General features: G+C 43.1%; 1 long non-coding RNA gene across 1 annotated transcript in view; it reads right to left on the bottom strand.

The window, feature by feature from the left end:
• Positions 1 to 17,946: 17,946 nt before the first annotated feature.
• The window catches only part of LOC143927767 (uncharacterized), a 64,614-nt gene continuing 61,002 nt past the window's right edge, over positions 17,947 to 21,558 (bottom strand). Inside the window, exon 2 of the long non-coding RNA XR_013262317.1 lies at positions 17,947 to 18,228. This is a non-coding gene — a long non-coding RNA (uncharacterized LOC143927767). The remainder of the gene's footprint in view (positions 18,229 to 21,558) is intronic.

The raw sequence follows: 21,558 nt of genomic DNA, 5'->3' as shown, positions 1-21,558 counted from the left end.
TCTGGGCCTGAAAGGTGAACTGCAAGGCATGAGTTGCTATACAAAGCAGGGTTGGCATTGGAAAGCATATATTTGATAAGCTTGTTGCATCATTAATTTCCATAAAAAATTATTAATTTGTTATGGGGATCTTTATTAAATAAATTAATTAAGCATAATTAACTGCTCCATTTGAGGTTAGGGTTGGTAGCTGTGTTGCTGGTAAAAATTGTTTGCTAATTTAGTAAAGCCTGAGTCTTACCAGTTTTCCAGAGTTGGCAGGTTAAATTTTTAGAAATAAAAGCGAAACTGATTTATACATTTGGAGAAAATTAATAATAAAGTGTTAGACATAGAAGTCACTTATTCATTATTCAAGTATTTATTTTTCTGCCAATAAAAGCTAGAATCTGATTGGTAGCTAGGAGCAACACCCACGTCTGTTTTTTTTTTCTCCTGTAGTCTTTATACTTAACAAAAGAAATAAAACCGCGCTGAGACCCCAAAAAAAAGAAGGATTTTTTTCCTACAAGAAAAAATATTTTTCAAATAAATATCCAAGAAATTAATTTTAAAAATAAATACAAATAACCAAAAAAAGATTACAAATGAATGTTCACAGGATATAAGGCTGCTGCTCCACTGTGGGATACACACACATAAGCATAGATAAAAAATAAAGAAAAAGAGCTGCGCCAAATAATACAAATCAATAAACCAAACAACTATAAGAAAAAGTCCATGGAAAGTTTATGTTGTTCAAGGAAGGAAAACGATCGCACCACAGTGATTCCACACTTCCTTATCACTATTGTGCCCAACCACCGACAAAAAAGTGCGCTTACCAGACGGTAAAAGCACAAGGAGCGTTTAGAATTCCCAGCCACTGACAGCTCCTCACCTTCACCAAACACTTTGTCTCTCAAGAACAAACGATCCATATACTGAAGCGGCTCCACATTCTCATTAGTACCCCAATTTCACGTTCATAATGTAAAAAGAAAAGAAGCCTCCCATGGTGTAAAAAACTTCAATGCTCTTTTAATTATAATAGAAATGCACTTACATAAAAACCAAAGATTTTCGCATGTAAAAACAAGCCGGCCGGCAAAACGAGAGCCCGTCCTCCTCTCGTAACACGTGGTGACGTCACAGCGTGCCCTCCCATATGCGTTTCGTCATACGTGACGTTTTCAATGGGGAGTTTTTATACTTACCATTTCAGAAAAATCGAAAATTTCAGTTTTAAACTTTCGCCCTCATTTAAAGCGCTCACCCCTATATACAATAAAAATACCCTGAAACATTTTCTTCTAAACAGTCTGCCGTCAGGTGACTCTCCATGGCATCTTTTCCAAGAATGGAGACCAGTGATCCAGTGCTGCAGTCTGAGTCTGCCAAAGACCGGTCTTGTTGCCACCCCTTGTTGTGAAGTAAATAAATTGCTACAGTCTTCTGTAATCTGAGAGAACCCCGTATCTGTACAGTCCATTGGAGGTGTTCATGTCACCCAGGTAGAGATGTGCACACTTGAAGGACTCTCCCCTTCTGCAGTCCAGAAAAGAGAAGACTCAGGGCCCATCAGCTCTATAACCATAGATTCAAGTAAGAAGGGACTTTTAGGTTTTTATTTTAACCCTAGACACTAGCTATATACGGGTGGGGGTTAAACGGTAGTGGGGGGAGAGGATTCTTGGACATGAGTTTTATAAAAAAAAGTGATTATAAAACATTCTAGGAATGCTTCAGTCAGGCTTTTATACTCACTCAAAGAATGGTGCTTGCTTCCACCTGATTGCCCTGTTGCTAAATCCCTAAAGCACTGTTTTTCAATCAGGGTTCAAAGGCACCCTGGAGTGCCTTCAGGTTCAGTTCAGGGTGCCTTTGCAAAAAACCTATAAGTTGCCCAAAAATTGCGAGTGGATCGAGCCTGCCTTTTAGTTACAGAAAGCCTCAGGTTTTCATTGTGCACCATTACAACCTTCTAGCTGCCAGCGTCCTAAAAACCAATGATGTCATCAGTTGATAAGGAGGATGTTGGGCACCTGCAGAGCATCCTTGTTTGCCCCTCATCTTCCCCTCTCCATCAGCACTGGAGTCACATTAGTTGAGTGAGGGAAAGAAGATGAAGGAGAAGAGAAAAGCTGGAATACTAGTCAGTAACAGTGTGCAAAGGTGTATTTTCTTTGAAAGAATTAATAACCTCTAATGCCGCGTACACACAACCGGTCTTTCCGCAGAAAAGGTCAGAATAATTTCATCGGATATTTCTGACTTTTTTTTTTTCAAAAATTCTGACGGACCTAGAAATAGAACGTTTTAAATCTTTCCGATGGAATCAATTCCTATCGGGAAAACCGTTCGTCTCAATGCTATTCCAATGGACCAAAAACGATGCAAGGGCAGCTATTGGCTACTGGCTATTGAACTTCCTATTTCTAGCCCCGTCGTATGTCATTGCGTTCTAAACGAATGGACTTTGGTGTGATCGTGTGTAGGCAAGTCCATTTCAGCTGAACTCCGTCGGAAAGACAGTCAGAGTTTATTCTGATGGAAAAAACGGTCGTGTGTACGCGGCATAACGTTGGGTGTCCTATGTGTGTGGATGCTGATGCAATGTAAAACTATTAGTTTCGTTTTTTACATTTTAAAATAGGATGCCTTGAGATTGTGCAGAATTTTAAAGGGTTCCGTGACTGAAAAAAGGTTGAGAAACACTGACCTACAGTATCTCACAAAAGTGAGTACACCCCTCACATTTTTGTAAATGTTTTATTATATCTTTTCATGTGACAACACTGATGTGACAACACCCTAAGTGAAAATGTCCAAATTGGGTCCAAAGTGTCAATATTTTGTGTGGCCACCATTATTTTCCAGCACAGCTTAAGCCCTCTTGGGCATGGAGTTCACCAAAGCATCACAGGTTGCCACTGGAGTCCTCTTCCACTCCCCCATGACAACATCACGGTGCTGGTGGATGTTAGAGACCTTGCGCTCCTCCACTTTCCATTTGAGGATGCCCCACAGATACTCAATAGGGTTTAGGTCTGGAGACATGCTTGGCCAGTCCATCACCTTTACCCTCAGCTTCTTTAGCAAGGCAGTGGTCATTTTGTTTGGGGTCATTATCATGTTGGAATACTGCCCTGCGGCCCAGTCTCTGAAGGGAGGGGATCATGCTCTGTTTCAGTATGTCACAGTACATGCGGGCGGCACAGTGGTTGCGGGCGGCACAGTGGTGTAGTGGTTAGCTCTCTCGCCTAGCAGTAAGAAGGGTTGCTGATTCAAATCCCAACCACGACACTACCTGCCTGGAGTTTGCATGTTCTCCCTGTGATGGCGTGGGTTTCCACCCACACTCCAAAGACATGCAGGTAGGTTAATTGGCTTCTGTCCAAAATTGGCCCTAGTGTATGAATGGGGACCTTGGATCATGGGCTCCTTGAGGGTAGGGACCAATGTGAGTGTGCAAAGTACAGGGATAGGGACAATTGTAGACACTCACTCAGGATGGACTGGTGCCTTTATTCAACCTTACTAACTATGTTGGCATTCATTTTTTTTCTTAATAAACTGTAGCTCCCCAGTGCTGGCAGTACTTATTCAGCCCTAGACCATGGCACTCCCACCACCATGCTGGACTGTAGGCAAGATACACTTGTCTTTGTACTCCTCACTTGGTTTGCCGCCACAGACGCTTGACACCATCTGAACCAAATAAGTTTATCTTGGTCTCATCAGACCACAGGACATGACTCTAGTAATCCTTGTCCTTAGTTTGCTGAAAACAAGCAGACTGTTTGCAGGCTTTCTTTGCATCATCTTTAGAAGAGACTTCCTTCTGGGAAGACAGCCATGCAGACCAATTTGATGCAGTGTTTATCATCTGGTCTAAGCACTGACAGGCTGACTCCCCCCATCCCCCACCCCTTCAACTTCTGCAGCACTGCTGGCAGCACTCATACATCTATTTCCCAAAGACAACCTCTGGATATGACGCTGAGCATGTGCACTAAACTTCTTTGGTTGACCATGGCGAGGCCTGTTCTGAGTGGAACCTGTCCTGTTAAACTGCTGTATGGTCTTGGCCACCATGCTGCAACTCAGTTTCAGGGTCTTGGCAATATTCTTATAGCCTAGGCCATCTTTATGTAGAGCTACAATTCTTGTTTTCAGATCTTCAGAGAGTTCTTTGCCATGAGGTTGAACTTCCAGTGACCAGTATGAGAAAGTGAGAGCAATAACACCAAATATAACACACCTGATCCCCATTCACACCTGAGACCTTGTAACACTAATGAGTAACATGACATTGGGGAGGGAAAATGGCTAATTGGGCCCAATTTGAACATTTTCATGTAAGGCTGTAGTCACTTTTGTTCACAGCAGTTTAGACATTAATGGCTGTGTGTTGAGTTATTTTGAGGGGACACCAAATTTACACTGTTATGCAAGCTGTACACTCACTATTTTACATTGTAGCAAAGTGTAATTTATTCAGTGTTGTCACATGAAAAGATGTAATAAAACATTTACAAAAATGTTAGTTGTGTACTTACTTTTGTGAGATACTGTATATAGTTTCAGTCCTTTTTGGTTGCACAGCAAAGAGTCATGTGGCATGGGATTCCAGTTCAACCCGATTTGGTCATAATGGATTATAAAAAAATGAAATTTAAACAAATGAGTACATTTCTAACAATTTTAAGGTTTCATAAATAGCACTGGCATTTTCTGTTTCTGTGGTTTACAATTAGCAAAATTCACAAAAATTATATGCATGAATCAAGCAAGATCCTACATCTTGAATAAAGAAATCCAGTGATCATAAATTACATATGGTAACAAAAAGCATGTATTTATTGATTAGCAATGTTAATTAGCTGAATTAGTGTGTTCTATGGTCAACAGTTTAAAAAAATATATCAAAAACTCTAAATATTTTCTACTAAATAGCAATGCTGTCTTGGAATTAACATTGTGTAGATTTCTTATAGCATAATTATCAGTATTTGTTGTTTTCTTATAATTGCAGAAATGACTCAAACCTACTGTCCTAACAAAGAAGTCAGGTTGGTATCTTAACACATAAGTTCCTACACAAGTTCTAGATGTTCCATGTGTAATGAGGTAGAAAGTGTTTATATAAAGGCATTTCATCACTTCCTAAGCTGCTGGCATGTTAGAGGTAACATAATGACTTATAAAGTGTTGAAATACTGAAAAAATGTTACAGTGGAGGTCCCGACTTTGGAGGCAAGGGAAGCTGTCATCTGCCACTGGGTTCATGAAAAATGCCAAGTATTAACATGTACAATACCTGCTCAAAAGCATTTGAGTATTAGATAAACACAGTAATGCACCTATCAAAGTATCCTGATTGATGACATTTCATCACTCCGAGCCTGTCAGCTCCTCCCACTTTCATGAAGATAAATGCGCTGATTGTTATCTCTAGCTGCATTACATCTATTTATCTTCTAATGTTCCAATTTGGGATAATTACTCTTGTCATACTTCCGGGGATATACAGATTATTGGGATTTAAAGGCTTCACTTTTAGATTTTCAGGTAGCTCTATAGAAACAGGATGAAGCCACTAGTTACAAAAAAGAAAACAAACTACTGTATATTTTAGAAAATGCAGACATGATTTTGGGATATGTCTATTATTGTAGATCTGGGAACTGTGTAGATATAGAAACACATTAGGGTCTGTTTATCGATGTTTTCACTCAAGATTCACACAACTTTTCTACATTTTTACATAAAATTCTAATAGAAAAATGGGTAAAAGTTGTGTAAATCCTGGGTGACATACTGTACCATATCTGGTATGACGTCATACAATATAACCTTAAAGAAGTTGTAAAGGCAGTAAGTTTTTTTTAATCCTAATATATTCTATGTGCAGCAGCATCCCCCAAGCTCCCCTAATACTTAATAATAGATCCAGTGATGTTGCAGGAATGTCTCGTCTGCCCAGGACCCCCCTCCTCATTGGCTGAGACATCAGCGCGGCGCCATTGGCTCCTGCTGCTGTCAAAGTCAGTCAATGAGGAGAGAAAGGGGGCGGGGCTGGGCTGTGGCTCCGTGTCTGAATGGACACAGGGAGCAGTAGCTTGGCTCGGGTGCCCCCACAGAAAGCTGCTTGCTGTTGGGGCACTAAGTTGCATTATATGTGGACAATCTCCTACTATTCCTCGGAGATACGCAGACTTCCCCATTGAAGGCCATGGTTATTATTAAAAACTTTGGCCAATTCTCTAGGCTTACCATAAATTGGAAAAATCAGTATTGCTACCTGTGGATCCCCTAGAAAGCCCCCTGCCTGAGGAGGTCACCCAGATTCAAATTGTGAATAAAATGAAATATCTGGGAATAAATATCACAAGAGACCCTAAACAATATATTATAGATTGAAAGAAACGAGTTGTTTGGGACTTTGTGTGAGACCTTGAACCTAACGTACCTAGGTCTCCATCCCTAGTAAGTTAAAACAAAAGGGGAAAAAAAGGGGGAATAATAAGGGCGCGGGGACTTTATATGAAATGCACCACTCGGGGTAGGCTGAGATATAAGTTATAATATATGTAGTGTTCTGGAGTGGCAAAAATGGGCATAGGGCAATGTTTAATAAAGTAAATTTAATTAAATAGATAATATGGTACATAATAAATAAAGTCCCTGCGCCCTTATTATTCCCCCTTTTTTTCCCCTTTTGTTTTAATATATTATAGATAACATTGTCCCGCTCCTAGCTAAATTTAGGGGAAAAATGAAAACATGGAAACGGCTCCCACTATCTGTAGCGGGTCCATGTAATCTAATTAAAATGCTATGGATGCCACAGCTTCTGTATGCACTGCATAACTCCTCAGTGTGGGTGTATAAAAAGTGGTTCCAAAAGATAGACACTATTTTTAGAGAACTGTTTTGGAAGGGTGGCCTGGCAAGAATCAGTTTTTACACTTTACAACTACTAAGACAGGAAGGAGGTGTAGCACTTCCACACCCTTGAAGTTACTTCCTAGCATCACAACTTCAGTATATGGGAGGGTGCAATAGGCTGGAAGGAGGAGATCTGGGGAGGAAAATGCTGTTACAAAACACCCCGCATAGATCAATGGTAGAAGCCATGGAGGCGGGCTCCTTCCCCTCTGGGTTTCCTACTTTAAGATTGATGGTGAGAGTATGGGAAACAGTGAAGACATTGTTGGGGTATAGGGGATTCACAGAGTATGCTCCCTGTGGGAGAAAAGAAATTTGGGGGAAGTCCAGAAGATGGGGACAATTAAGGAATGGGAAAGGTGTGGAATAAATGTAATTAATCAGCTATATAAAGACGGTATTTAGAAGTCTTTCCAGGAACTAGATGCGAGAGAGAGAGAACAATATGCAATACCGAATAAGTCTTTCTTTAGGTATCTACAGATTAGGCATGCCCTAGGACAGTGATGGCGAACCTTGGCACCCCAGATGTTTTGGAACTACATTTCCCATAATGCTTTTGCATTCTGAAATGTAGTTGAGCATCATGGGAATTGTAGTTCCAAAACATCTGGGGTGCAAAGGTTCACCATCACTGCCATAGGAGAACAGTTTGGTGAGAGGTCTAATATCAAGCGTATACCCATATATATATATATATATATATATATATATATATATATATATATATATATATACACAGTGGTGTGAAAAAGTGTTTGCCCCCTTCCTCATTTCCTGTTCCTTTGCATGTTTGTCACACTTAAGTGTTTCGGAACATCAAACCAATTTAAACAATAGTCAAGGACAGCACAAGTAAACACAAAATGCAATTTGTAAATGAAGGTGTTTATTATTAAAGGTGAAAAAAAATCCAAACCATCATGGCCCTGTGTGAAAAAGTGATTGCCCCCCTTGTTAAAACATACTATAACTGTGGTTGTCCACACCTGAGTTCAATTTCTCTAGCCACACCCAGGTCTGATTATTGCCACACCTGTTCACAATCAAGGCATCACTTAAATAGGAGCTGCTCGACACAGTAAGGTCCACCAGAAGATCCTTAAAAGCTACACATCATGCAGAGACCCAAAGAAATTCAGGAACAATTGAGAAAGAAAGTAATTGAGATCTATCAGTCTGGAAAGGGTTATAAAGCCATTTCCAAAGCTTTGGGAATCCAGCAAACCACAGTGAGAGCCATTATCCACAAATGGCGAAGACATGGAACAGTGGTGAACCTTCCCAGGAGTGGCCGGCCGCCCAAAATTACCCCAAGAGCGCAGCGACGACTCATCCAAGAGGTCACAAAAGACCCCACAACAACGTCCAAGGAACTGCAGGCCTCACTTGCCTCAGTTAAGGTCAGCGTTCATGCCTCCACCATCAGGAAAAGACTGGGCAAAAATGGCCTGCATGGCAGAGTTCCAAGGAGAAAACCACTGCTGAGCAAAAAGAACATCAAAGCTCGTCTCAATTTCTCCACAACACATCTTGATGATCCCCAAGACTTTTGGGACAACATTCTGTGGACTGATGAGACAAAAGTGGAACTCTTTGGAAGGTGTGTGTCCAAGTATATCTGGCGTAGAAGGAACACTGCATTTCATAAAAAGAACATTATACCAACAGTAAAATATGGTGGTGGTAGTGTGATGGTCTGGGGCTGTTTTGCTGCTTCAGGACCTGGAAGACTTGCCGTGATAAAAGGAACTATGAATTCTGCTGTCTACCAAGAGATCCTGAAGGAGAATGTCCGACCATCTGTTCGTGTACTCAAGCTGAAACGAACTTGGGTTCTGCAGCAGGACAATGATCCTAAACACACCAGCAAGTCCACCACCGAATGGCTGAAGAAAAACAAAATGAAGACTTTGGAGTGGCCTAGCCAAAGTCCTGACCTGAATCCTATTGAGATGTTGTAGTATGACCTTAAAAAGGCCGTTCATGCTCGAAAACCCTCTAATGTAACTGAATTAGGACAATTCTGCAAAGATGAGTGGGCCAAAATTCCTCCAGGACGCTGTAAAAGCCTCATTGCACGTTATCGCAAACGCTTGGTTGCAGTTGTTGCTGCTAAGGGTGGCCCAACCAGTTATTAGGTTTAGGGGGCAATCACTTTTTCACACAGGGCCATGATGATTTGGATTTTTTTTCACCTTTAATAATAAACACCTTCATTTACAAATTGCATTTTGTGTTTACTTGTGTTGTCCTTGACTATTGTTTAAATTGGTTTGATGTTCCGAAACACTTAAGTGTGACAAACATGCAAAGGAACAGGAAATGAGGAAGGGGGCAAACACTTTTTCACACCACTGTATATATATATACTGTATTATATATATATATATATATATATATATACATACAAGGGGAGCCTGGGGGGCTAGAAGCCCCCTACCATGTAGGATGAGATGGGAACAAGATGTGGGAAGTATAACTGAAGTACAGTGGAATAGAATCCTGGAACTTGCCCCATTGGTCTCGCTCTCCCCATCCCAGAGGATGTCACTTTTTTTTTTTATTATATAGATCTTATTATACCTCACAAAAGCTTTTTTTTTTGGCTGCAGATTGGATGCCAGCTGCCCCAGGTGTAGGGAAACAGAAGGGGATTTAACCCACATGTTCTGGAGGTGCCCGAAGCTGTTTCGCTACTGGAGGGAGGTACTGGGAATTATAGACCAGATATTTGGGGGGCCCCCAAACCTGGATGTTAAGTTATGTGTTCTGGGCTTGGTAGAGGGAAACCCTGGAAGTACTCAAGTCACAATTCTTAGAGGCTTATTCCAGGCTAGGAAACTGATAGCTCAGAGATAGCAATCAGTTCTACCCCCGTCCAGTAGAGAATGGGAACACGGCATGAATGAGACAATTTTGAAGGAAAAGTCAGTATATGTTAGATAAGGTGGGGTAAAGAAATATGACGAGATTTGGAAACCTTGGTGGGATATAAAAGGATACCCCCCTAGAGGAGAATGTAGGATGAAAATGAGAGGAACTTCCTGTTAAAAGTTAGGGAAGGAAGAGGAGGTGGAATGGGTAGTAGTATCAATACCTAAATAGGGAGGGAATAAGGATAATAAGGTCAGGATGTGACAATGAAATGGGAGTGTAGTGTAAATGAGATTGAAAGGTGTTTGATGGGCGTGACTGCAGAGGTTGAATGATTGGAGTACGGGTTACTGGGCAAGGAGCTTGGACTAATTGAATGGGGGTTGAGTGGAAGATATTAGGACACTCCATTAAATAAACACTCGAGAAGCTTGCAGCTTATATGTCTACCATTTTACCTTTGTGTTTTTTTTATATGTAGATTTGTGTGTGTGGGGGGGGGGGTTGAGGGGAGATGGTTGATTGTATGGTAAGATGTTTAATGAAAAATTCTTTAATAAAGATTATAAAGTTTAAAAAAAAAGTATAAGTAGTATGCCTAGTTTTAGGTTTACTCCTTATCGGAGTATGTCAAACAAACAAAAACCAAACAAACATCCAGGAAAGAACTATTATTAGCTGGTTTTGCAAGTTAGGTTTGCCTCAACTTGTTTGTGGATGTGGTATTCAATGTCTTTATACAGGTGTCCGGAGTGTACATATATTTGCTCGTATTCTTTATTAGGGTTGTATCACCAGCGATAAAGGGGAGTGGTGGCAGTGGTTACAGTAGGTTTTGAGGAAGTAGGTAATTTCCTTAGCAGTCATTGTAAGAAGAGGGAGGAAGGGAACATAATAGGCCCAGGATACAGGATTATATGCCTGTTGGTCTATTTTGTGAAAGATTAAGCCATATGTTTGGAATATTCATCAGTAGTGATAAAATGTTGCCAGCAGGACCATATTTTCCTGAACTTGGAAGGGGTATCATTCGCTTGATGGATGAGCTCTTCCATAGCAGAGATTTTTTGTATGTGTCTGACCCAATCTGTTATGGTTGGAGGGTCTGAGGAGCGCCATTTGGCAGGTATGCACACATTTGATGCTTTTACCATGTGAATGGCTAGAGAGCGTAAGTATACACCTTTCGGTATAGTAGAATGGTGCAGTAGAAATTGGGCTGCAGTGTAATTTAGAGTAAGTGTGGTTATTTGGTTTGTGTGTCTGTGTACTTCTTTCCAAAATGGTTGTATAAGAGCACAGGACCACCAAATGTGGAGGAGTGATCCCAAGCCCTTAGCACAGCGACAGCACTGGGGGGTATTTTATGAAGTCTGAGTGGGGTCTGGTACCATCTGGAGAATGTTTTCTTGTGCAAAGAAATTGACCGTCCCCTTATGGATGTATGTGTAGATATTTTCCCAGTCTCTCTCTGAGAGGTCAATGGACAGATCCTGCTCCCATTTTCAGCTAGCTAGATTAATCCACAAATAGCAGAGCATACGTGTCAGAGATCAGACATCTTTGGGGTTCTGTTTTTAGGCCCATTGCTTCAAAAGGTGTGGTCTGTCGGGACCAGACTGGTCGGGGGTGAGATCTTTCGAGGTGTCATACTTGAAAGTGTCATACTTGAAAATATGACCAAAGTGGGAGCGATTGGTTGAGCGTCCGGGAGGACAATACCAATAGAGGAATGAAACGCCCTCTCTCATAGAATTGTTCTGCCCGGATATTTGGATGTGGCCATGTATCTGCGAGGAAGGTTGTGGATATAACTGGGGAGAAGTCTGGATTTTGACAAAGTTTCTTCACAGGGCTTAGAGTTGACTAAATGTTGAATTTGCAACAGGCTTCCGGGAAGCTTATTAATCTGGGATTTATCAATGGGTGGTTCCTGCAGTTCAATAGGATACATTGTGGGGTTAACCAGGGAAGTTGACGTAGTGGGATTTGGGACATAGTATGTTCTAACTGGACCCCTGCCTTGACGTTGGCATGTATGTTCCAGTCGATTACTCTTGCTAGTTGACAAGCTCTGTGGTATTTCATAATATTTGTGAGGCAGACTCCACCTTTTAATTTAGGTATCGTCAGTCTCTGGAAGCTTAATCTGGGATGAGTGGAGCCATATATAAAGTCTGTACAGGCTCTTCGTGTCATGGTTATGCAATGATCTTCCTCTGGTTGCTTACCTCCCCTCATGTGTTCTGACTAAGAGGCCAGCCACTTCCACCTGGTGGTTTTTATAACCTCTCCTCTAAGCATGGCTCCACCCCAGGCCCTACCAGGGAACCCTATATTAACCTGTGCACTGCAAGCCAACAGTGCTGATCAACCATTGTGTATCCATTGTGTGTTTGGCTTCCTGGTTCCTGCTTGCCGTGTGCTCTATGTTTGACTCTGTTACCGACCTTAGCGTGTTCTCAATGATACCTGTCTGCTTGTGACCTTGACCTTTTGCATGTCACTGACCATCCCTGTCTGCCAGTGACCCTGAACCTTTGGCGTGTACTCTGTTGTTCCTGTCTGCTGGTTGCCCTGACCTCTACCGTATCCCCTTACTATCCTTGTCGTCCCAGCCTGCTGCTTCCTTCTCCTGTACTCTACTGTGAGCGCGAGCTGTGAGACCCTAGGGGCCGCGACCTAGAGCCAGACTGCAGCGAAGTCCATCCTCACCACTGGAGGCTCTGGCGAACAGCTGCTGGCTCTTAGACTCCGCACCCTGGGGGATCTATGCTCCAGCTCCCATTGGGATCTGTGTTAGTGATCCTGTAGACCTGTGTCCTGAATCTCCCTGGGTACAATCTGCAGCAGTCAGTCCTAAGGTCCACTACCTACAGGTGCACTTCCGACTCCTATGGAGTGCATCTGTCACCTGGTTTCAGGTGACATGACACTCCGTTACATGGAGAAAAAGTTAGGAGGTAGTTTAATAGGTATGGTCTGTAGTAGACATAATATTCTGGGAAGTATGTTCATTTTTATAATCACAGATCTACCAAACCAGGAAAAAATACCAGTGGACCATGATTTCAGTTCACGTTGTATGTTTCCGTATTGGCAGAAGATAGTTTTTGTTGTATAGATCTGAGAGTGCAGAAGGTAGTTGAATACCAGGTAATAGGTAACTGTGTCTCTATTCCACTTGAATGTAAAGTTAGCTTGACATTGTTTAAGTGTTTCCTGGGGTAGCGTGATGTTTAATGCGTTGGATCTTGAAAAGTTGATTTGCAGATTGGATAGGAATTTGTGAATAGCCTATTTTATTTGAGTGAATCAACCCCATATCCACAGACAGTGGCGGAATTATCAGGGTCGCACCAGTCGCATTTGCGACTGGGCCCTTGAGTTCCGCCAATGTAGGGGGGCCCGCTGCCGCCCGGGAGATAGTTGGGCTGCTTTGCCTATCTTCTCCACCCATTCTCTGCTCTCAAACTCACGGGGACAGTCCCCGCCTACTCTGCCCATCCTCTCCGCCTGCACATTCCCCACCCACTCCACCTATCTTCTCTTCTTCACTCACAGTCTTCTGTCACCGCCTGCACTCATGGGATCAGTCCCCGCCCGCTCCGCCCATCTTCTCTGGCTCCGCCTTCACTCAAGGCCCCGCCCATCCTCTGTCACCGCCTGCACTCATGAAATCAGTCCCCGCCCGCTCCGCCCATCTTCTTCGTCTTCATTCAAGGCCCCACCCATATTCTCTGTCACCGCCTGCACTTATGGGCACAGTCCGCGCCATCTTCTCTGGCTCCGCCCTCACTTACAAGCCCCGCCCATCCTCTCTGCTCGCCCAAGCAAGACAGCAAGAAAGAGGAACCACAAGTGATCTGCAAGTGAGTGGCACCCATCCCCCAATATCAACACTGCCACTGATCCCCCCACACCACCACTACTGCCACAGGTACCCCCCACACCACCACTACTGTCACAGGTACCCCCCACACCACCACTACTGTCACTGTTCCCCCCCACACCACCACTACCGCAACTGATCCGCCCCACATCACCACTACCGTGACTGGTACCCCCCACACCACCACTACTGTCACGGATCCCCCCCCACACCACCACTACTGCCACTGATCCCCCCACACCACTACTACTGTCACTGATCCCCCCACACCACCACTACTGCCACTGATCCCCCCACACCACCACTACTGTCACTGATCCCCCCACACCACCACTACTGTCACTGATCCCCCCACACCACCACTACCGTCACTGGTACCCCCCACACCACCACTACTGTCACAGGTACCCCCCACACCACCACTACTGCCACTGATCACCCCCACTACTGTCACTGATCCCCCCCCACACCACCACTACTGTCACAGGTACCCCCCCACACCGCCACTACTGCCACCGGTACCCCCCACACCACCACTACGGCCACAGGTACCCCCCACACCACCACTACTGCCACTGATACCCCCCACACCACCACTACTGTCACTGATTCCCTCTCCCCACACCACCACCACTGATACCCCCAACACAACCACTACTACCACTGATTCCCCCTCCCCCCACACCACCACTGATACCCCCCACACCACCACAATCACTGATGCCACTGATCCACCCCACCATGACCACTACTGCCACTGATCCCATCCCGCAACCACCATCCTTGCCACTGATACCATTCCCCTCCCCAGCACTCATCCCATCCCACCCTCCCAACCACCACCCTCACCACTGATCCCATCCTCCCACCACAACTGCCACACATTTCATCCAATGCCCCCCACTGATGCCACTCATCCCATCTCATCCCTCTCCAACCATCACCCTTGCCACTCATCCCATTCAACCCCTCTACCACTGAGCCTACCTCCCCAACCACAACCCTTGCCACTGATCCCATCCCCCCTCACCGCTGCCACTCATCCCATCCCCCCCCCAACCACCACTGCTGCCACTGATCCCACACTCCCCACCGCTGCCACTCATCCCATCTCTCCCTCACCACTGCCACTCATCCCATCCCCCACCACCGATGCCACTGATCCTATCCCTCCCCCACCACCACTGCTGCCACTCATCCCAGGGGCGTAACTACAGGGATCACAATTGCATTAGCGCACATGTTGCCCCTGAACACCTGGCTGAGGTGGGGGCATTTAGAGGAACAAATCCCCTCAATTTTTCTCCTGCAGCCACTAAAAGTCTGCATCTCCTCCTCTCCCTCTGATAGGCATTAAGTGGCTGCAGGAGGAAAATGGAGGGGATTTGTTCCCCCTTCTATCCAGGTCCTGTTGCCCCCGGGATCAGTGGGAAGGGCCCTGGCTGGAGGTCAGAGGGGCCCTCCATGGTTTCTTGCACCGGGGCCCTGAAGGTTCTAGTTACGCCACTGTCCACAGATGTTATTTTGTAATTGATTTTTAAATAACATTATTATTATTGTACATGTTTGATAAGATTTAATGCCCAACTCCAAACTTTAAATAGTTTGGGCAAAGCTGGCACAAACAAATTCCTTTACTAATACAAGTGGGTGTTATCAATGCCTTATAAACTAAGTAGCAGCTATATACAGTATGCGGAGCTGTGTTCAGGTAGTGGGACTGAGACTTCTTATCTGTTGCTAGAACAAAATCAATTGGGGCTGAACACTGCTCAGCCATTCACTGGAAGCCTCGTTTTATTAATGAATACAAGGCTTCCTCTGCCTGGCTGGGGTTGAGATGCGGGTGGATGACGTCACAACCTTTTATTCATTAATAAAAATAGGAGGCTTCCAGTGAATGGTTGAGCAGCACTCGGCCTGACTCCAATTTTTGTTCCAGCTGACCCTACATACAGTTTACATAGCACTGACAGCAGCCACATAAAGGAAATAGTTTGTTTGGGCCAGCTTAGTCCAAGCAAACTACCTATTTAAAGTTAAACAAAACAGCCTTTAGAACTACAGTTTTGCTATATCTTAAAGTGGTTGTACACCCTGTACAACCACTTTTACCTACAGGTAAGCCTTCCTGTGCTGGAAATAGCTCCTAAACCTCCATAGTTTAGGCGATACTTACAAAAAAGCCATGCGCCGGTGTCTGTGGCGCATGCGCACTTTAGAAAGGGCACATCGTGCCTTTTCTAATAGGGGTCATGCCGTGACTGGCGGCTCCTGCGCATACGTGTGAGTGACGTCACAAAACTCTGCCTAATCACACAGCTGGAGTTCGCGGCCCCAGAAGGAAGAGGGGTGAATGTGGACACTTGCTGCTAGTGGGGACAGCGGTGACATCGCAGGCTTTGGTTTCAAGTAAATTACACATAATGGACTACTATGCGATGCATAGTAGCCCATTATGCTTTACCTTCGCAGGGAAATAAAGAGGAAGTAAAACCCACCAGGGTTTACTTCGTCTTTAATGCATAAACTTTTATTTTCATTTAAAATATTTGCCTTGAGAGTCACTTTTAAGGTGCTTTTCATAATGTGATTTGAATGCTTCTTTAGATTTTGAGGTTTCCCTATTCCTTGTTCATCTCTTGTTTCAGTTGCTAGATTGACTATATCAGAGGAGATGAAGGCCAGGATTATCCAAATACATGTTTCTTCCTGATGTGCAGATGTTATAATAAAGTTGGCTTGGATCTGGCATTTTACATTTATAAGGCGATCAATGTCACAGAAGCAGAAATTGATGGGAATGCCAAAACTGTTTTTGCCAGAACAAAAGTTAAGAGGAAAACTTCCAAAAAGGACAATTGTCAAAGAGGGGAATTCCTCTCGCTTCTGACAGTGGTTTTTAACCCTTCCCTACTCTATCCAAAATTATAAAAAAAAATAAAAAATTGTGCAACACATACATTTTAAGGCTTCTTGCACATGGTACTGATGTTTGATTGCCTGCTTTATTGGACATATTTGGACATAATCATGAGTATGTATGTGTGCACTATATTGCCAGAAGTATTAAAACGACTACCTTTACACACAAATTAACTTTAATGACATCCCGGTCTTAGTCTGTAGGGTTCAATATTGAGTTGGCCCACCCTTTGCAGCTATAACGGCTTCAACTCTTCTGTGTTCTATAGGGTTACATAGTCACATAGTTAGTAAGGTTGAATAAAGACACCAGTCCAACCAGTTCAACCTGAGTGAGTGTCTACAATTGTCCCTATCCCTGTATATTGCACACTTACATTGGTCCCTACCCTCAAGGAGCCCACAATCCAAGGTCCCCATTCATATACTAGGACCAATTTTGGACAGAAGCCAATTAACCTACCTGCATGTCTTTGGAGTGAGGTCAGGACTCTGTGCAGGCCAGTCAAGTTCCTCCACCCCAAACTTGCTCATCCACATCTTTATGGACCTTGCTTTGCGCAGTGGTCCAAATCATTTGGTGAAGGGGGGGATTATAGTGTGGGGTTGTTTTTCAGGGGTTGGGCTTGGCACCTTAGTTCCAGTAAAGGGAACACTTAAAGCGTCAGCATACCAAGACATTTTGGGCAACTTCATGCTCCAAACTTTGTGGCAACAGTTTGGGGATGACCTCTTCCTGTTCCAACATGACTGCGCACCAATGCACAAAGCAAAGTCCATAAAGACATGGATGAGCAAATTTGGTGTGGAGGAACTTGACTGGCCTGCACAGAGTCCTGACATCAGCCTGATAGAACACCTTTGGGATGAATTATAGCCGAGACTGCGAGCCAGGCCTTCTCATCCAACATATGCGCCTGACCTCTGGCTTCTGGAAGAATGGTCAAACATTCCCATAGACACACTCCTAAACCTTGTGAACAGCCTTCTCAGAAGAGTTGAAGTTGTTATAGCTGCAAAGGGTGGGCCAACTCAATATTGAACCCTACAGACTAAGACTGGGATGCCATTTAAGTTCATGTGCGTGTAAAAGCAGGTGTCCCAATACTTTTGGTAATATAGTATATATGTGCATTTGTGCATACAATACATTTCTAGGGAAAATGTATTTATCTTTATGCTCATATGCGCATATTTGTGCATACTGACGCAAAATACTGACCAGGAACGCAAATTTTTCAATTTCTTTTTTTACTTAAAAATACGCAGCGCTTGTTTAGATGCTTGTCAGAAACCATGCAATCAGGCTGAGACAGAAGTACAGTTAAATCACACTTGTTTAATAATTAAAGTAAAAAGAACAAACATAGTCAAATTTCAGTAACCACAACGGATAGTCAGCCAAGCCAGAAGTCAGGGATCAATGTAGTGGAACAGCAAGCAGGATCTGGAGCCAGAAAGGATGTCAGCAAAGCAAGACTTGAACAGGATCGCAGGAGATAGTTTCTGTGATGTTGACCAAGACGAAGGCAGAACTCCTCTGGACTGGACGGCTTAAGAAGGCAGGACTGACGAGCAGGATATCATCAACAGCTGAGTAACTGTGGAGAGATAGGAGCTGGCAATTAGCCGACAGCTGAGCAGCCAGCTCAGAGAAAGAAGGGCTTTGCCCAGCCTTGACAGTGCTACGTGTGCATTGTAAACAATGGGCTACATTTTAGATCAGTAAAAAAAAAAATGCTGTACTGAGCTTTTCAAGCTGTAGTGTGCAAGTGGCCTAGTTGAGGTCATTTTAGCCGTGCAGTAAAAACCATAAGTACCAATACAATAAGTGCTGTGCAGTAAAACAAATCAGCCAAATGAATCCCTTGTGGCAATCCTTGGAGAAAATCTTCAGACATTTTCATAAATAAATAATAGAAAATAATGATTATGGTCAGTATTAAGAACATCGATATTGCAACATAATGAAAGCTATATACCATAATTAAAAGCAAGGCAAAAACTATATAGACATTCCATCTCAATAAAATTAACACCATGAATTAGAAATATGCTTAAATATTTATATAAACATTATAGCAAATGTGCAGAAACAAACATTACATCATTTGTATGCGAAAGAGTCTAAAATAAACTGAGCAATAATTAATTGTAATGAACCAGAGAGTGACAAAATAAGTTAAAGTGAAAATGATTTCCTATATTTTTTGTTATGGTTTGTTCCTGTGGGATCTGCTTTTGACTCATCACAAAACAAGGATTTATATTGTATGGGAATTCCCATGGTATTGGGCATATATATTATTATAGGTTTTTTAGGCCCCTTTTATGTATCCTTAACTGCTTAAGGACCGCCTCCTGCACATATACGTCGGCAGAATGGCACAACTGGGCACAATCACATACCTGTACGTGGCTCTTTAAGTGCCCAGCCGTGGCGCGCTCCTTGACCCGTTCCTGAGCTCCGTGGCCGCGGGATCAGCGGACCTGAACGCCGCTGGTGTCCCGCAATCGGGTCAAAGAGCTGAAGAACGTGGAGAGGTCTGTGAAAACAAACCTCTCCCAGTGCTTCCTACTGTGGTTGTCACCGATCGAGGATCAGTGACGTCACATGCCAGGCCACGCCCCCTACAATAAAAAAAACATATAACCACTCCTCGCCCCCTAGTGGTTAACTCCTTCACTGCCAGTGTCATTTATACAGGAATCAGTGCATTTAAATAGCACTGATTGCTGTATAAATGACAATGGTCCCAAAAATTTGTAAAAAATGTCCGATGTGTCCACCATAATGTCGCAGCCACAATAAAAATCACTGATCGCCACCATTACTAGTAAAAAAACTAAATATTAATAAAAATGTTATAAAAATGTTATAAAACTATCCCCTATTTTGTAAACGCTATAACTTTTGCGCAAACCAATCAATAATCGCTAATTGCAATTTTTTTTACCAAAAATATGTAGAAGAATATGTATCAGCCTAAACTGAGGAAAAAAATGTTTTGTTATATATTTTTTGGGGATATTTATTATAGCAAAAAGTAAAAAATATTGCATTTTTTCAAAATTGTCGCTCTATTTTTTTTTATAGCGAAAAAAATAAAAACCGCAGAGGTGATCAAATACCACGAAAAGAAAGCTCTATTTGTGGGGAAAAAAGGACGCCAATTTTGTTTGGGAGCCACTTCGCACGACCGCGCAATTGTCAGTTAAAGCGACGCAGTGCCGAATCGCAAAAAGGGGCCTGGTCCTTTGGCTACAAATTGGTCCGGGGCTTAAGTGGTTAATGATGTTTTTTGTTTTTTTGTTTTTCAATGAAAGCTTAAACCTGTTCTATGCTGCAAGATCATGACACAGATCTAACTGCTGGGCCATACTGTGTGCAGCCGATTTTTGGTATTAGTACTGACAATGGCAGCTGGATGAAAAGGATCCATAATTAGGAGTCAGGAGCTAGATTCATAGTCCAGATACATTATATTCCAGGCTGCTGGTCAGGCACTGTCTGCTGCTTAACAAACAGCCTGATTTGTGAAACAGTGCAGTGGCTTGGGCCTTTCTAGTCTTAGTTGATTCCTAGCAATCTTTATACAAGTGTGAAAAGAGTTTAGAGATATTGCTGCCCCCCACAGGATATTTATATTATTGCTGTGAATAGCACATTAAAGCCTTCTCAAAAACAGAAGGCATTTGCTTGTCTCATTCCATCACATTTTCAATATTAAGATAATGGTTTCTGATTTCAGGACAGTGAGAGGAACTATGAAAATCATTCCTTTTTTTTTTTTTTTTTTTTACAGCCTTCAATTTTTATTGAATATAAGAATGGAAAAATAACATTACACAGGAAATAAAGAGACTGAGACATACAGTGAGGGAAAAAAAGTATTTCCTGATGCCAAACAAACATGGCAGCATACATATGATATAGCTTCGCCCCTATATCCACCCACAGGACCTGTTTAGCTCTATAAACATCTGACTGAGAGCTACTTCCCCCATTCGCCTTTTTGTCCTCAAAAGATCAACACCTACAGACTTTACACTCAGGATAAAGCTCTTACCTGCCGACTACGCCAGCATCCGTCTGGGTTCAGCCTCTCCCAGTACACAGTCCCACATCTTAGGCTTCTAAACGCACTAACAAGTAGGGGAACCCTTCTGGTGGTCTTTTGGGGTTGAGGTGTTCTCTAATCAGAGACAACTATCCTCTTGTGGCATGCCTGCTTTGGAGTCCGAATCCAGCAGCTGGGACTGCATGATGTCTTCTCTCCTATGGAACTCTTTCCAGGTTTGTCAATTCCCATTAAACTTTTTTTTCTTTTTCTTGCCCTCATATCTCTAAAGACCCCATGCAAACTGTGAAGCTTTTTTGTCTGATATCCTTTAGTTTTGCCAGGACCATGTGGTGCAGGGGCCTGCCTGATTACATACAAATTGAGGCTCTTAAAGTTTGATCTCATATTGTTTGGTTTTGGTAAATCCGAGGGAAAAAAACTGCAGAGGATTGTATGATGTGTAGCCAGCTTAAAAGTGTCCTTGTGTGGATGGGCATTGGCTTCCCTCCAATTGTACTAGCTCTTTTTTAATTAGAACAGAGGAGAGGGCTGAGTCTCTCTCTCTCTCGTAGGTGCTCTATGGTTTTCCCAGATTTCTTTTCTGTTTCATTATGTTTATTGAAAATTTGAAAAAACAGAAATAAACAAGAGACTACAATCAGCTCCTTGAGCGCCCTCACAGGGGCCACAAAGCATGAATACGAAACTAAAGGGCAAACCATCACATTATACTTCTAATAAACACAAGAAAAGGAAGGAAAATGAGTAAGGGATGGTATGAGACTGGCTCCAGTACTAAATAACTCGTTCCCTTGTTGTTTCCGGAGGGTGAGCCCTTCTCCCACTACCCCCGTCCACGGGTGGCAG

This window comes from Lithobates pipiens, unplaced genomic scaffold, assembly GCF_037356315.1.
Source record: "Lithobates pipiens isolate NorthernLeopardFrog02 unplaced genomic scaffold, aLitPip1_a1.2 Scaffold_23, whole genome shotgun sequence".
Taxonomy (NCBI): Eukaryota; Metazoa; Chordata; class Amphibia; order Anura; family Ranidae; genus Lithobates; species Lithobates pipiens.
Note: the sequence above shows the minus strand (reverse complement) of the source record. Positions and strands in the feature narration are given on the sequence as shown.